Source organism: Cupressus sempervirens, chromosome 4 (assembly GCF_028749045.1).
Source record: "Cupressus sempervirens isolate cs-2001-9-10 chromosome 4, ASM2874904v1, whole genome shotgun sequence".
Classification (NCBI taxonomy): Eukaryota; Viridiplantae; Streptophyta; class Pinopsida; order Cupressales; family Cupressaceae; genus Cupressus; species Cupressus sempervirens.
The window spans coordinates 241115540-241132522 of record NC_143121.1 but is presented as its reverse complement, the minus strand read 5'-3'; the positions used below and the strand labels follow the sequence as shown (position 1 = coordinate 241132522).

The window sequence follows — 16983 nt, the reverse complement described above, 5'->3', positions numbered from 1 at the left end:
CCATTTAAGCATCACAAGTTTAATAAGACTAACAGTTCCACAATGTTAGGCCAATGACATCAAATATATTGTTATGGAGTGATAGGTCAACTTTATAGAACTTGATTTTCAATGATTGTTTAGGGGTGGAGCTAAAATTCTCCCCACGATCATAGAATCTTTTATCTGCATGAAATCCTTAGAAAAACATCTTGTACACTTTAGATAAATATTTGAATATTATAAGAAAATATTCAAATAAATGGCATTTCAAGGGCAAAATATTAAGTAACAAAGTGAGAGTTCTCCTTTCCTACTAATCAAACATAACCATATTTTCTTAAAGGCTAGAGAACAAGATTTCATCCTGTTTAATGTGCTTTCATAAACTAATTCAGATTGATGCTAATCCAACAGTTTTATAGCCCTTTATCCATGCAAATCCTAAGAAAGTATATCTGTAACTAAAAGTCTCTATCGTGCCACCTATTCCTAAATAGAGCCACTATTAGATGAATAGGACATCACATCAACATTGGACTAAACAATGCAACATTATATTGTTGTCAGGTGAAATTGGTTGATTAATAGAGTAGTATTTAGACTCAACCTAAGTCTGTTATTGATTTCTTGAGGTAACACTTTCTTCAATTCTTGAAGCACCACTTTCTAAAAGGTCAGGTTTGCTGTTGACATATCAACTACTAGTTGGGAATCCTTTTGGAAAGCCTGTTAATAGGAAACAAAAAATAGAGACATAATCAGCTAATTATTTAGCAAAGAAATCATCCAAAACAATCACTTGTGCATGAAGATATTTTAGAAGCAATCCACATAACCAATTATAATTTATTTTCCTTACAAATCCCCATCCTGCTTTGGTGAATTCTGGGCCAATAGTTGTGAAACCACATTTCTTAGAGAGAAAGAGTCAGATAATTGGCAATGAATCCACAATTGTTGCTACTCCTCTAGGTTTGCTTGGTCCTAATGACAATACTCTAGCATAACTTTCTGGAAAATTAAGAGGAACAAGTCTAGATTTATTTATATTCAATTCCTTTGATAAATATTTTTTAATATAGGTTCCTTTTTGATATCCAACTAGTTCATTGCCTTGAACTAAAGCATCAATTCCATTTATTGTTGGTGAAAGTTGTTGTATTGTGAGAATTGAGGTCAGGCTTATAGTATAACTAGAATTAATGATGAAAACAACAAATAACCATATTAAAAGCATTGCTCGCCTCGGGTTGGTCATAAAATTTTGTCTTGCATCAGGCCAAAATTGTTGTCATATTTTTTTCTTCACTAACATATAAGAAAGGAACCTTGCAACACCTTATAAGACCAACTGTTGCGAAGTAGAGTATTTCTGTAAAAATTATAGAAAATTATGTAACTAATTCAAAACAACAAGATGCCAAAAAAAATGAAAGAATTTTTTCTAGGGTTGTGAGTAAACACAATTTAAATAATAAGAATTAGGTAAAAGGGATCCAAGACAACATTTTCTTTTATAATCAACAAGTGTGTCTTGATTACAAATAGCTCATATAGTTTGTAATTATAAACAACCTACATTATGAGCAAATATCCCAACCACAATAATAAACATAGGTTTTGGAATATTAAAGTTTACATGAATAAAATTATTAGTGACTTGTTATTTATTTTACAAAAGGTTATATTCCTATAAATTGGTTATAAAAGTTAAAGATGAGGACTTAAAGTTATAATAAATTGAAGATTCTTTCTCAATAATATTTAAATTATTATTATTTCTGCTAGAATTATTTTCCAACATTATATCTGAACCAAAGGCTTAAACATAGGTATTGTCCATTAGCCTACTGATGTGGCTAAATTGGGAAATAGGCCACATAAGAGAAGAATGAAAGAAGGGAAAAACTTTGCCATATCAAATTAATAAGTTACGTGAACATTGAAGCAAAGAAGCCAACAATAGTATTGGCAATCGTAGTCAATAAGGATCTGTGATGAATCATTTATCTGTCTCTTCATTATTTATCTTTTATAAGGCATGTGGAAGGATAAAAGCATTAATTTCTGTAAAAAGCCTAATTTGCAAACTGCCAAGAATATCAGTTATTTTTGAAATACTTTTTACAACGAAGGAAAATAAAGAGGATTCAGAAAATGCAATCCATTAAGATTTATAAACTTATTAAATAGAGTAAATAAGTGAAGTTATAAGGTTAACTTGATCTATTGTTTCTTTCAGGAATATTTTTTAAGATAGATTATTCTTCAAACAAATAATCCAGGGCCAATTTTCATACTTGCAAAGTGAAAATTCAGATGCAACTAATGAACAAAAATGAATTGGAAATAGTAAATAAGAAGGAGAAATCACCTATATATGCAAGATACTAGATTGGCATAATAGCAATGATAAAGCCAATGCTATTATTGTTCTTGTTCTTTCTACGTCTGAATTACATCATATATATCTCGACAAATCATAATAGAATTTTGGACAATTCAAATAATTTTTTTGAAGAAAATAGTTAATACAAAGCTTACTCTAATACTTCAACTATTTAGATTTAAAATTCAAGATAAAGTCACTATCGAATTATACAAACAGTTTGAGGTCTCTCATTAAACAACTAACAGAAGATAGTCACCAGTAGATGACACAATGTTAAAGTTTGCCTCCAAAATGCAATAATATTATCTTTACACTTTGTCAAATAACTCCAACAACCCTAGAACTTGTGAGTTCAGTCCTTCTAACAAAAGAATAGAGAACAAAAACTGAAGACATAGAAGTTGAATATGAAAATGAGAAATTATTATACTCGCAAAGCAATAATCAGAGAAATCTGAATATTATAACTGTAAAAAAAGTATCACACAACTTGACCCTATAGAACTTTAGCCAATTATATTTGCAAGGGAATACTCAAAGAAAAATCACATGATGTTAGCTTCTGTTGAAGACAAGGATCCACCAAATGATGCTTTTGTAGAAAATTATTGTACGTCCATTGGTAGTGAAGTTATGATGGATATGTTTTATAAAACCCATATTGAAATACATTGAAAATTAACTCTCAATAATTTTTAAATTAAATTATTATTGCTATTATTATTTGCTATTATGGTTTAGTTCTTTCTAAAAATCTATATGCTTTTTTGTTACCAACAATAAGATTTTCTATAGTAACTATCAAATGTTATAAGCTATTCCTTATGTTAGTTATGTGTCAGGGATATTCTATAACCTTTCTATTCTATGTAGATTGTATATTATGTATGATTAGCTATGTTACCCCAAGTTTCTAGGATGTAGACAACAAGGTATAAGATGACACTTCATGGAGTCCACATCTAGCTCCTTTTTTTAATGTGTTGTTCCTCTAGTCTTGGTAAGTTGTGTGCTTTATTAACTAATTTTTATTATTAAATTGATCATTCATCTTTTCCTCTATTTTTTTATCATGTCATCATATTTTATCGTTCATCATTTAGTCTAATTGAATAATTTCAACAATTATCTAATCTATGTCAATAATTTGTCCTTCAGGGAATGCTTTTTAAAAATTATTTGTCCCTTTTCCTAACATGTTCCCTTTAGTTATAAATAATTTAAAATTATTTAAACCTTTGTCATTTTTTGTCATAATCATATAACAAATATTTTATTGTTTTATTATCACTATTGGAGGGAATTAATGAATACATTTGATTAATTCCACTTTTTCATATTATTTTTGTCCTTTAGCCTTTCCTTTCCCACTTATACCTTCAACTTCCTTTGTTTGGTCTTCTTATTCAATCCTATCCATCCATTGTCTTTGATCCTAATCACTCATTTTGAATTGGAAATCTATAAATTTGTCTTTCAACTATCATTTTGGTCAAATACAATTTCTAGTATCTTTCCCATTATTTTGCAAAAATATCCTTATTTTTTTCTATATTAGTATACATCAGTACAAAGAGAAAGATCTCACTAGAGAAGAAAGAAAAAGTAATAAAGGGTTATTGAAGGAATGCTTGTATTTTGGTTTGAGATACATTTTATTTAGGCATTTTGTTTCAATAGCCTTATAAGTTAGATTAGGGTTTTGGTTATCATGGTTGTATAACTTTCGTGCTTGGCTAATCATGTTTTATATCCAACCCCTGATTTTCTTAATCTATGGGCATATCTTGACTCAACAAGTTTGAGGTATTCTTTTGAAAACATCTTGAAGAGAGCAAGATGTGTTGATTGTAAAATGAACATTTGAATGTCACTAGCTTTTACCACCGCTTCCTTCATCCAATCTATTTTTCCAATGTCTTTCAGTTCTTTGTCCAATACATAAACACATGTAGTCCAAAGATGTGCTTGTAATCACCCTTTTCCATCATACTAGCCAATTTGCACAAAAATAGTGAGGTATTCACCACATGTACAACATTTGAGGCCTTGGACTCCTCTATAGCCTTTCTTGAAATGCTTAGTTGGAAATTTGCATCCTTACACTTCTCTAAACAATGCATGTGACTATGATATTGTTGAGTGCCCAATGACTAATATCAGTCCACCCATAAATCACAATAGAACAACCTATGCTGACCCAAATTTGTCTCCTATCCTTCGTTAGAAAATTAACCTTAGAATACTCTTTATCTAGGAGGGTAATGTGTATCTTATGATCTCTAGGGAGTACAAATGAGAAGGCTGCATTTTTTATCATTTATTTGAAATAATAGGAATGAGGCACATGAAATGGGATGGTACAAGCATAATAGAGTTTGGCAATAAAAGAATCTATTGCATCTTGTGCTTGCACCTTGAACATACTTGCGACTCTTTAGGCTCCCCCCACCACTAATTTTTCTCTATCCTCTTTTGTCACTTTCGCTCTTACCACTACAACCCTGGATGGGATAGGCATAGATGATTTGCCAACTTGCAAAACAATGTGTTGGCATTGTCACACCTTGAGCCTCTAACTTCTTGTTTTCTTTATTTTATTATACTTTCATGGTTTAAAAAAAAAAAATTTGTTCTCTTATTTATTCCTTTCATTTTTTTTCGCTTTCTATTTTTGGCTCTTAGGTTTATCTTATAATATTAAAGCTTTTTATGTTTCATTACATTGATTTTCTTTTTCTTTTTGTATTTCCTTTTTTGAAATTTTCCACTCTTCATCCTCCACCCTCCTCCTTTTCAAGTGGTCTAGGTCTTCAATTTGACCATTTTTCTCCTACAACTCTTTCATCCTAAGGATGAATCACACAGTGTGATCTAGAATGTTCATGCAAAAACATTTCACACAGTGGAATCCCAAAAAATGCTATCTACCAACTCCAAAGTAATTTTATTACACCTCTTTCATTGAGTTTAATTAGGCAAATACATTTCACTCCTAGAAAGCTTATTAACACATTTGTGCTTCCTTGATTAAAGGAAATCAGGTGTCACCTCTATCTCATCATTCCTTAACTAAAGTTAATTAGATGCTAACTTATCCTCAGCAAGTGCCACTACTTCTACTTCTAGAATTAGCTCCTCTCTTTGTTAAAATAACTCATCTCCTACCCTTGCTACAACAAATCATTCATCCATGACACTATAAATATGTACTTTTTTTCTTTTTGAATAACTAACGTAATGAGTGTCAATTTTCATCCACCTGATTACTAATTTTTATATAAAAATTAGACAGTAATCATTTTAATTACCAAAAATCTTGGATAGAAAATTAATTAATTCTATAATTTTACACTTCCTCTCCAAAAATAGAGAATTGAAGGAAAACTAAGCAAGGAATGCATTCTCCACAATATACGTCAAACCTATGGGTTAAATTTCTTAAGAAGTTTCTTATTAAAAGAAATAAAAATTGAAAAATATCACATACCAAAGAACAATAAGGGCTTGCTCCTTTTGACGTCCTTGAAAATCATGGTTTGATTTATGCTCCAAAGTCCAAAAAATAACTCCTATGAGAAGAAAGAATGCAACAGTTGTACACCACATTGCTAATGTGAATGGTTGCAGAAAAGCCCAAGTGGCACTTGGATTGACCTTCTAGAAAGAGGTAGCCATAGCCAGCCCTGCTTCTATGTAAGGTTGGGAAGTCCACAATCTTTGACCGATTGGTCATGATTAAGATGTCCCCAACTATTGCATCAAATCTCCACACTATTGCAGTTATAAAAAGATATAAGGGCTATAACCTGTAGATGATTATCTTAAAGTATAGTAGCAGATATAAGAACAGTTCTATATATACCAAACTTTGAGGCAACCTACTGCGCAAGCTCATCAAAATTGGAGTTTGATTTCCCATTTCCAAAAGGTGCAAATTTGTATGGAAGGGCATATGGTAAGAAGGCCACTGCAACAACAAACACATCAATTAAAAATCCCTTCATCATGTTGGTGTTACCCTCCACTTATTCTCAAGCTCTTGAAATCCAACCTTTTCGAGCACAACAATCAAAAGATTCTTTCCATTATTAGGAAATACCCACCCATGTGTTATTAGTTTGTCTTGACTTGGCCATACAATCATTTTCTGACCCACAGTTTGTCGAATGTGTGACTTGGTAACTCCGATTTTTGGAGGAATAATAGACAAGCCAGATTGATTTGCCCAATAACTTACCTTGTGAAATCCTATTCCAACTATATTGATGATCTGAGAAGTAGAACCAAGCAAATTTCTAGTTTTATCAAATTTCACAGGACTAGTTAAACCAGTGAAATTTGTTTGTAGCATTATATTCCGCAACTGTGATCCTCCTACAAACATCTATAAATCTGCTAATTATGTTTCATTTCCACTTAAATTGGAGAGTTGAGGATAACCTGTAAAATGAAAATTTCCTCCTTTCCTCAAGAAATTGTCAATGGAATGGGCAATTGTCCAAATTGCATCATAAGCATATACTCCAAATGCATTCAAGTGGAAATCAATTATCTTAGTTTTGTAAAGATTGTTGCACCTCACTCTAAAAGCATGCTCTTGATTTGAAATTGGAATATGCTTGCATATAGCAGGGACTCTTTGGAGTGAATTCATGGTTTCATAGTCAAGTCCATCAGAGTCCAGAAGGGAAGAGAGCCAATCTATGGCTATCTAGAGATAGGTACTGTTCAAAATTCCAAGGTACAGTGCCTCGGAGAATAGATCAATACCTGTGTCTGGATTCATATACACAACAAATACCCTTGACTCCATCAAAGCTAACTACACCAACACACTTCCAATATCATTTTTACTGACTCTAGGAGGAAATGGTATTTTGTTAACAATCTTAGCATTAACATCTTCTAGCACATCATTCAAAGAAGCTACTCCATTTCTCCCATAATCATTATTTGTAAATGCAAACAAAATATCTTTCCAACCATATAAACCAATCACAGCTGCAACTACCATCATTCCATACATATCACTATGTGTCTTGTGGAAAAAATAAGGATACTAATATGATGAGAGAGTTGGATCTGTTTCTCCAAATGAAAGAATTGGTACATGAAGTTCACTAACTACATGTGAAACAATATGAGCAATAATTGAAGATTGTGGCCCTACTATTGCAACATTGTTCATTTTCATCAAATCCAAAGGTGCAATAATAAAGGGCATTGAATGAATATCAAATCTTGAAATTATTTTCTCTCAGTAAACATATTTGAACAAGGACTCTACCATGTCCCAAGAAATTGTAAGAAATTGTACAAGTGAAAAGTAGAATAGTGTGACAGAAAATTCATAAATAATAGGAGATTGATAAGAATGAGTTTAACTATAAATAAAATGACATTTGAGTATCAATACAAAATATGCAATCTATGAAATGACATCGGTATGGTATGTATAGACCATATTTCTTAAGTTTAATTAGGTCTCTAGTCTATTTTACATTACAAATATTAAGAAGATTGTATTTTATATAATTAGGAATTTTGAAAACAAAGTGGACCGTCAAATCAGCCAATTAGATTAGATTAGAATTTTATAAATATGAGCTTCCTTCTTTAAAAATTGGGTAGAAGGAGAAAGTGTCTTGGATTTTTCCTTTATGATAATTTTGAAATTTTTCTTAAATTTTAAAGGTGTCTTTTGGCATAAAGGCAAAAATAATGTTAGACAATAAATGATTACAAAGCAAGTCCTCCAGTCTACCAAAGACTCATGGCACACCACTTTCAGAGAATCAGTAAATTCTAGATAGATGGAAAATAGGCAAACAACAACAAAGGAGAAATCCTCCAAATCCTAGAGATAGAGCATAATAATTTATTCCCCTATGCATGATGCATGTTCTAATTATTAAACGTAAAGTTTTCCCATCACCATTACCAGATTTCCACAATCCATTGAAATGTATTATCTATTTCTAGATTGCATTTTGTATGTTTTTTTAGCCTCGATGTTTCGGATCACACTCTGTGATTCTTATATTCTCTCATCCTGATGATGGATCATGGAGTGTGATCTAAAACATTAAGGCTAAATAAACATACACAATCAAATCCAAAAATAGTTCATACACGTAAAGTTTTCCCTTATGCTAAAAGAAGGTAGAAACATAGCAGTAGGAATTAATAATCCAAAGAGGCATTATAGTCAACATTCATAAAATTACTAATTCCTCTGCTCATTTTCTATGTAGGGTAGCCTCACTATAGTCTCTTCTTATGTTCTAGTGAGGGCAACATTGATTATTTTTAGTATCAACCTACATGTTATTCCAAGTAGAAGTTGATCAAGCCAAAAAATAAAAAATCTAATTTTATTTCCTTCTAATATTGTTCTACTTAACATATAAAAGCATGAAAAAAGATGGTGATGTCTTTCATACATTATTATGTCCATTAGTTGCCATTTTTACAAGTGAGATCAAGATTTTTTTTGAAAGAATAAAGTCAAATTCAAGAATAATATCACTAAAATGCCTTAGATTAGCTACTATAAGAGCTTGGAAAATGGCCATAGCATAAATAAAATAATTAGAACCAACATCGAGACTAACAACAAACCAAAACTTAACCTTGCAATTATGTTCTCAGCAAACACCTACATGCCAACTTTCCCTAATAGTCTTTTGAAGTTCCATTGATGTTAATTTTAATCAAGCCGAATGTGGGACATTCCCAATTAAAAAGTTGATATTCTGAAGGGTTACTATTGGAAGAAGAAGAAGAAGAAGAAGAAGAAGAAGAAGAAGAAGAAGAGGGAAACTCCAAAAGAATACCAAGTCTTGTTATAACTCTAAATTTCCACCTAGAAAAAACTTGATAATCTTATATTGGCACTTGGTTTATATGTGATTGACCATTATTTTATCCCAAACTTGATTTATATGTCTTGTACCATTGAGAATTTTTTTATTTCATTCCCACCATATATTCTAGTAAATCAAATTAGGACCAATATAATGCAAAAGATTAAGATCTTTATTGGTTAATAGTTTGTCTTCCTAGGTTTGGCTTGTACCTTGACTCTTTATTGTGCCCTGTGTAGGGAAGAACAAGTTGAAATCAATAGATTGGGTCAATGTACATGTTATATTGAATTGCTCTCTGAATTGAAAGGTACAACTCCCATGAGTGCAAAGATTTTCAATAAATGTTATTTTTAGTAGATCAGAGGATTTGGGGGATATGCTTTTAACCAGAGAGTAGAAGAGGAAATTACCAAGTTATCTAAAGCTTCAAGCAAGTTAGACAGATTGATGATGAAGATAGCCCACAACATTCATGACTATAAATGCATGTAAATCACTTTTAACTCTCCTCCTAAAATGCAATCTGCTCTATCTTCTATATGCAAGGCTATACTAACTAATACAAATTGTTGGGGAGATAGGAAAATAATCAATGATAACACAACATATGGATTGCCCAAGTTATTAGGCTTATAGCAACATTCAAATCAACTTTCACTTAATATCTTTTTATTAAAAATATCTCAATTCCTTACGCAGGGATGAAAAAGCACACGAATCTAACTCATGAAGAATAGGGAAATGAAATAATACTGCAAATGATAGCAGTACTTCATATTACCAACTATAAGGAAAGTAACAAAATAGTTTATTATTAATCCAACATTTTTTATCCACAATCAAACTTCATTCCCATGCACCACACAACTAAACTAACATGAACAACAAATAATCTTAGTGTGAACACAAAATCTCATTTAGTAGACATAGCTACAAGGGTTTGTCCACACCAAAAAATTGTCGATCTTTTATTCATCTTTGAAAGTTACATTTATAGGCCCCACATAGAGATTTAGCTAGTTACATTTCATTATTACGATTCAGATCCAGTTTAAAAGGGATAGCCCAAAATAGGATTGACTGACAATCATCTGTTACAAAACTCATACATGCAAGGAGAATTTCCATATATGGCTACAATAAACAAAGGGAAGCAGAAGGGGGGAGAGTGAGAGAGAGAGAGAGAGAGAGAGAGAGAGAGAGAGAGAGAGAGAGAGAGAGAGAGAGAGAGAGAGAGAGTCAAAATTCAAAATGAAGAAGAATCATCAGAAGAATGTAATGCTTTGTTCATGTCAATCCTTCTTAGGTATTACGGTAAAGATGTTATAAGTTTTGACCACCTAGTAGTCATGATCTCCTATAAATTCCTCCACTGTGGTGATCTTGGATTGGAGCTTGTCTAATGTCATTTTCCAAGTAATGTCAATCATAGTGAGCCCCTGAATCTTTGAGTTTTAGAAATTGGCGGGGTTGATGTTTATACTCAGATTTCTCTAAGCTCTCCCTTTTGAATTCCACTAATTGTTTCCAATGGTGTAATGGCTCTTTTCCTGACCTTAGGATGCCATGACTGATGGCAACATCAATCTTCATATTGAACATCTCTTGTAGTAGGGACAACTCCTATGTTAAATTCTCAACTTCCATTTGCATTGAGGTTCAGTGTTTAGATATAGCCTCTCTCGACTTATCTGCATCTAGTATCAAGTTTCCAAGGTTCTCAATTAAGGGGGGACTCAGATCTTAAAATCTTCAATCCAAGCATGACCAATCTACCCAAAGTCCCTCTTTAACTATAGCTTCACTAGAAAATCCTTATTCTCCTTTGCCTTTGGATCAAAGGTACTTGTAGTCTACGTCACAAGATTCATTGAATTTCATCCATGAAGTTTGAATTTCAGAAAATTTTTACCCTTCTCGAACTTCATCCAAATTTTATGAGATTAAATATAATATGGTTTTTAATAATAATATTATTTTATTTTAAAATAGTATTGAGTTATTTAGCTTAACTTTATAGCACTATCAAACTATTTTAACAATTTTGTGGATATATTGCTTTTATATAAATACAAGTAATTTTATATAAGTTAAATTTAATGTTGATTTTTCATCCAATTTTTACAATCATCAAACTTGAATTTGAATTCAAACCTTGTGACTTAGCTTGTAGTATCTCTATCTATTGGTACCATGGCAAGGGGGCCAAGCATTGCCCTGATATAATATGTTAATTCTTTGTTAGAGGTATTGAGTGTTGCCTTTGCCAACTTTAATTCCTCTAGCCTATCCTCAATTTTGATATTTGTGGATTTCCAGATATTGACCATGGTATTGTGCACAGGTAGACCCATGTCATGTTTGTCTTTGGAAACCACTTGGGCTTAGATCTCCAATTTTCCTATCCTTTTAATTTTGTGCAATCTCCATAACCATATGTCTAGTGTTGACATCAATAGCCAGGGCAGCAAGTATCTTTTTCTTCTTCAATTTGGGGCATGGAGTAGGCTGTTGCATGGCTTGAGCAATTAGGTCCATTAGTGGAACACTCTCCTCCATCCTTCTCTTCTTTTTGCCAATGGTTTCCTCCAAGCAAGACTCAGTTGTGAGGACATTTAATACTGACTAGAGTATTGAAGAATCAAATAACTTTTTGCCACCAGGGGTGTCTCCTTCTTCTTGCTAGAGAAGGGAAAAGTTATAGTTTTAGTTATAGAAAGTGCGGGTGGATTACCTTGATCAATAGCTCCTTCCTATTGTTGTTGCTTAGGAATCTCTTGTACTTGTCCATCTCCACCATCTCCATCACCTAGTTGATTGCTCTCTCCATCTAGATTGATTACCAAAATGGTTGAGGAGTCTTTTCCAACTAATGATCTTTCTCTTTCTCATTTTCTTTATCCTTCTCTAGCTCTATATCTCCAACTTTACTAGTATCAGGTAGAGAGCCTCCTCCACAAGTAGGAGGGACTTGAAAATTATTTTTTGGAGGTTGGTCTCCTCCTCCACCAATAGATTGTGATGGGCCCATAGAAGTTGAAGTAGTGTCTTCTGTAGTAGAAGTGGTTATTGATGTTGTTTGAGCTCTATTGGATAACCTACAGATGAGCTTGTAGCACCCATCCTCTTTCTTTTGGCTCTTGTCCATTCTACCCACTTATTGTTCTGCTTAATGATGCCATCTATAAAAATTTCCATCTTATCTATCATGGGACCTTCAGGTGGAGTTGATACTATGGGAGTGTCCTTGATTTCATTCTCATAGGTAGAGGACCTCTTGTAGTAACCATTTTCCTCTATATCACTAACATCAATGCTCACATTATACAATTTGACTTCTTCTACAATGAGCCTAGAACAAAACTTCTCTCTGGTCTGAATCTTAGTATAGCAATTGGCCCAATAGTCCTCAATATTAGGCACATGCTTGTAGTTGGAGTCAAGTTGTAGATGATCCTTCACATATTCCACTTGATCATACTATCACCTAATGACTTCATAATGTTTTAATTTGATCTTTGCTTCAAAGACCTTAATTAAATTACTTGCATTTGACCTAGATGCATAAGAGTATGATTCTACAAATAATTGGGAAAGGAATTCTTGCTTTCTTAATAGCTAAGCACAAGGTATTAACTTCCAAAATTTGTCTACATAATTCAATTAACACTACCTTGTCTTTAGGGTACTTGGGAAACCTCTTTGGAAAGCCATTTAATGCACCAATTTAGATGTAAGACAATGTCAAAAACTAAATGAAACAACACCAAAATCGGGTCACCATTGAAATTCCCTCTAGTGAAAATCTCCATTTAGAACACCCTTATAGCTCTCTACACAAACTCATGGAAAAGGCATCATTCACCTTCACATACTCTTCATAGCTTTTCTCTAGTTGCAAGTAGGGGTAGAATTCATAAACCTTTGTCTTCGTTGAAATCCTTGATGCTTGACAAGCCCAGCCACAAATGATGGGTCACTAGAATGTATACCAGACGTGATGAGATGTGAAATTATTTGAATCCCATTGCTGAGTTCATCCAGCTACTTAGCTCATCATAGATGATTTGAGCCCAATCGATATATTGGCTATCCACACAAACCTCTTGTACCAGGAAGAAATTATTCTCTATGAAATTAAGGATCTCCTCCTATCCTTTTAGTCTTAACAATAGGGCCAATATATCTACTATTTCTCACTTCATACTAGTTTCAAATAGAGTCTTTGGGAGCTTACTCTTATTACTCTTTGGAGGTTGGATCCATGTTGTTAAAATATCTCCTTGCCTTAGAGTCTTCTTCTTACTGTACATGGAGGTAGAGAAACCAAAATCAACAATAGAAAATTATGCCCATTTTGGAATATCGAATGTGCTCTACATAAGACCTCTGTCAAATGTGAGCAAGATAGAGGCATCAAGCATCTTAATTTGTCTAGATTTTGCATCATACCGAGCTATGGACTCTCAAACTAACATCATCACTTGAGCCACCATGGGGAATCTAACGGCCTCTACTAATATACTTTCCTTGAGCTTCTAAGTAATAGGGTGGATTGGTTGAGCGTTTAACCTCCTATGCAAATCTCTAAGGTTGTAAAATATAAAATATGTGTCGGTAAGATTCTTTAGTTCACTCTCAAGGCCAGTCAATCTATTAGTGCCACCAATTCTTCCATTCATTCACTATATAACGTCACATATAGCAAGAGAATTCACACTAATCATGAAATTGTGCCTAGTTGCAGAAGTGAACCTAACAATTCAATCTTATTGAATCCAAACTTGAATGTTGAGCATTGAATTTCGTCCGTCACATGAATGGATAATGGCCCCTAACTCCATTTTCTCCTTTAATGGTATAATGATCAAATTTGCATTTAATTCAGTTGGTTAATGAATTGATCCCATATAAAATCCACATTTAATGAGGAGTTGTACAATAGATTTTAACCTTTAAGCTTTGGCATAGTGGAAACTAGATTTTTTGATTGTCACTTGTTTGCTATGGCTTTGGACAAGTGGTCAAGGAGGTGAGAATTTGCCTTGAAGGGAAATGCCCTTTATTTGACTGAATTAGGGGGAAACCTTTCCCTCTTATTTCTACAAAGCTTTCTTTCAGTTCTTTTAGAAGAGTAGGTCTTTCACTACTTTTGCAAAATTTTTTAAATTAGTTTGTTTTCTCTTTGTTGGGATTGTACCTGTTTGAGTGTACTTTTGCAAGTTGAGAAGCTAATACTTCACCTTTCTACAACCTTAATATTTAGGCTTCCTACTTTACCTTGGGTTCCTTTAGGAAGTTCATCAAGAGTATCTTAGACTAAATATTCTACTTTATGCCCCAGGGCTCCTTGTATCTTTTAATATGGCCTATCGAGGAGGTGGCGCATAGAGCGCTTTTTCGCATTTGGAGTAGTAGATTCTCATTTTCCCAAAAATCATTTATACTTGAACTTATTTTTCTTTAGAGTAGCATCTCCTAAGAATCTCCAACTGAATATTTCATTGAAAAAGTCATTTTTAAATTTCAACTTTACTATGTTGGAGAAGTGGCTTTTGAAGTGCTCCTCTAGTGCAGGAGCAGATGAACTAGTGGAACTCCAACACAACAAGAGTTTGCTTGAAACCCACTAATTTGAATGCATATTTGATAGGAAAATCATCTAATTAGCTTTTAAGAATGCATCCTTCATGTTTATACCTAGTGTGCTTGCTCCAATTTATCTCTTCAAAAAACTAGGATGGTAGCTACTCTAACATAGTGCGGGTGGCCATTTTCTGGCATGGCTCTTCTTGTCATTTGGGCATTGCAAGGAATGTTATTTCTTGCTTAGAATGTATCCCAACATCCTTAGAATACATTGCTCTATATATTGGATTCATGGAATGGACAATCTTGTACTTTCAAAAAAGTGCATTCTAGGGTGCACTTCCAAGGAGTAGCCGAAGTGATGGAACTCCAACACCATATAAAATAGAGAGATTTCATCTTTTCTATGAAAATCCAAGGGCACATTATCTTAGGAACATTTCTCTGAGCATCTCCATATTGCATTCTTTCAATACTATGCACCTAGAAGCTGTCTACCTTCGCGTGTCAGAAACTCGCTGGGTGAGCTTCTTCCCTGGTGGAGGAGCAGATGAACATATGAAAATTTGAAATCAGCATGCTTGAGAAATCTCATGCTGATCCAATAACTTCTTGGCCTTCTTCTCATTAAGGTATGACACTTAGCAACAATACCACCTATGCTAGTCACCTAAGACCAGTATAGATTGATTTTGCATGATTCCCATAAAAAGGCTCGGGGGAGAAGGTAGAGCAGGGAGATCCTAAAATCTCATTTAGGCAAGGTTAAGGACAAATGATGAGAAATTAGGCTACCTATATCAACCTAGACTTGGACACTTAGACGCTGTTGTATTTGATTTGAATCCAAGGTAGAAGCTCAAAAAAAGGGGGACACTGAAAGTCTGGCGACACTCTTTTAGCTTTAGAGGTCATGGTTGTGTTGTCCTAGATTTTTTTTCCATAAAATGTAGGTCACAGTACGAAACCTTCTCAACTTAGTTTTTCATTTCTCTAAGACAATTCATTATTTAATTGGCAAACATTGATCAACCAATGGACCACAATTTGTATATTGAATCTTTTTACTAAAGGCTTTTGTCAAGTCCTTTTTGTTTTTCATTTTATTAAGTTTATGCTTGATTTTTGAAGCCTTCAACATCTTTATTTTGGTTTTCAAGTGTGTGTTTAGTTGCTTCTAATATTTTGGTTTTGTCCAATCCCTTTCATTTGGTGTTCCCTTCAATTCGGTATATCTTAGGACTTAATCACACTTGGCATCAAAACAAATGACCATTTGAGTGGCCAAAAGGTGTACTCTCCTAATGTAGTTTCATATTTAAAAATATGAACATTATATTTCATAGCTAAGATTCACTTTTTGAAAAATATAACATAGATTAACTTTATGTTATGTTTTTAAGTTACTTTATCACTTATGTGAGTATAGTGCACTTTATTTTATATTTTCATGTTGAGTTGCTTTTTATTTTTTTCATTTAAGTGACTTTATCGCTATATAGTTCTAATTTATTTTTGAGTTATACTTTATGTTTTATTTTAAAACACCTAAGTTAAAAAGCATTACATGTAATAGCATTTTGAGAGTCAAATTTGCACTAGGAAAGCAATTTGTGGACTTAGACAAATCAAACACATATTTTTAAATACGCAATGGGCATTCAAGATCATGATTTGCATGAAAATGGCTTGTCCAACCAATATGAAAATATGCAATGCTCCCAATAGAGTGTGATTTTGGACTAAAATGCATGTAATGAAGCCCCAAGAACTCATTTTTGGCTTTCCAAGGTTAAAAATGCCTAAGTCATAGAAGGCATTACATATTTTAAAAGATGCAATGGCCCATTGAGAGTGTGATTTGCACCATTACATGCATTTTAAACTAAATCCAAAGATGCAATGTCTCCATGAGAGTGCAATTTGAACTTCCAACCATCATATGAATACATTTTAAACATGTTTTTACATTCTTGGGACCTAATTTTGCTTCCCAAGTGAAACCATGGGTCTTCCAATGTAAAATGACTCATGTAAATGCATCCATAGGTCTGATATTGCATTCCAACACATGCAAATGGATTTGAAAGCCATAGTTTTGCATTCCCAAGTCAAAAATGCCTCTAACACATGCATTTCAAGGGCACG

At 33.2% G+C, this 16983-nt stretch overlaps 1 pseudogene; it reads right to left on the bottom strand.

The window, feature by feature from the left end:
* Positions 1–648: 648 nt before the first annotated feature.
* Positions 649–7601, bottom strand: LOC149560900 (glutamate receptor 3.1-like; annotated as a pseudogene).
* Between the last annotated feature and the right edge of the window lie 9382 nt (positions 7602–16983).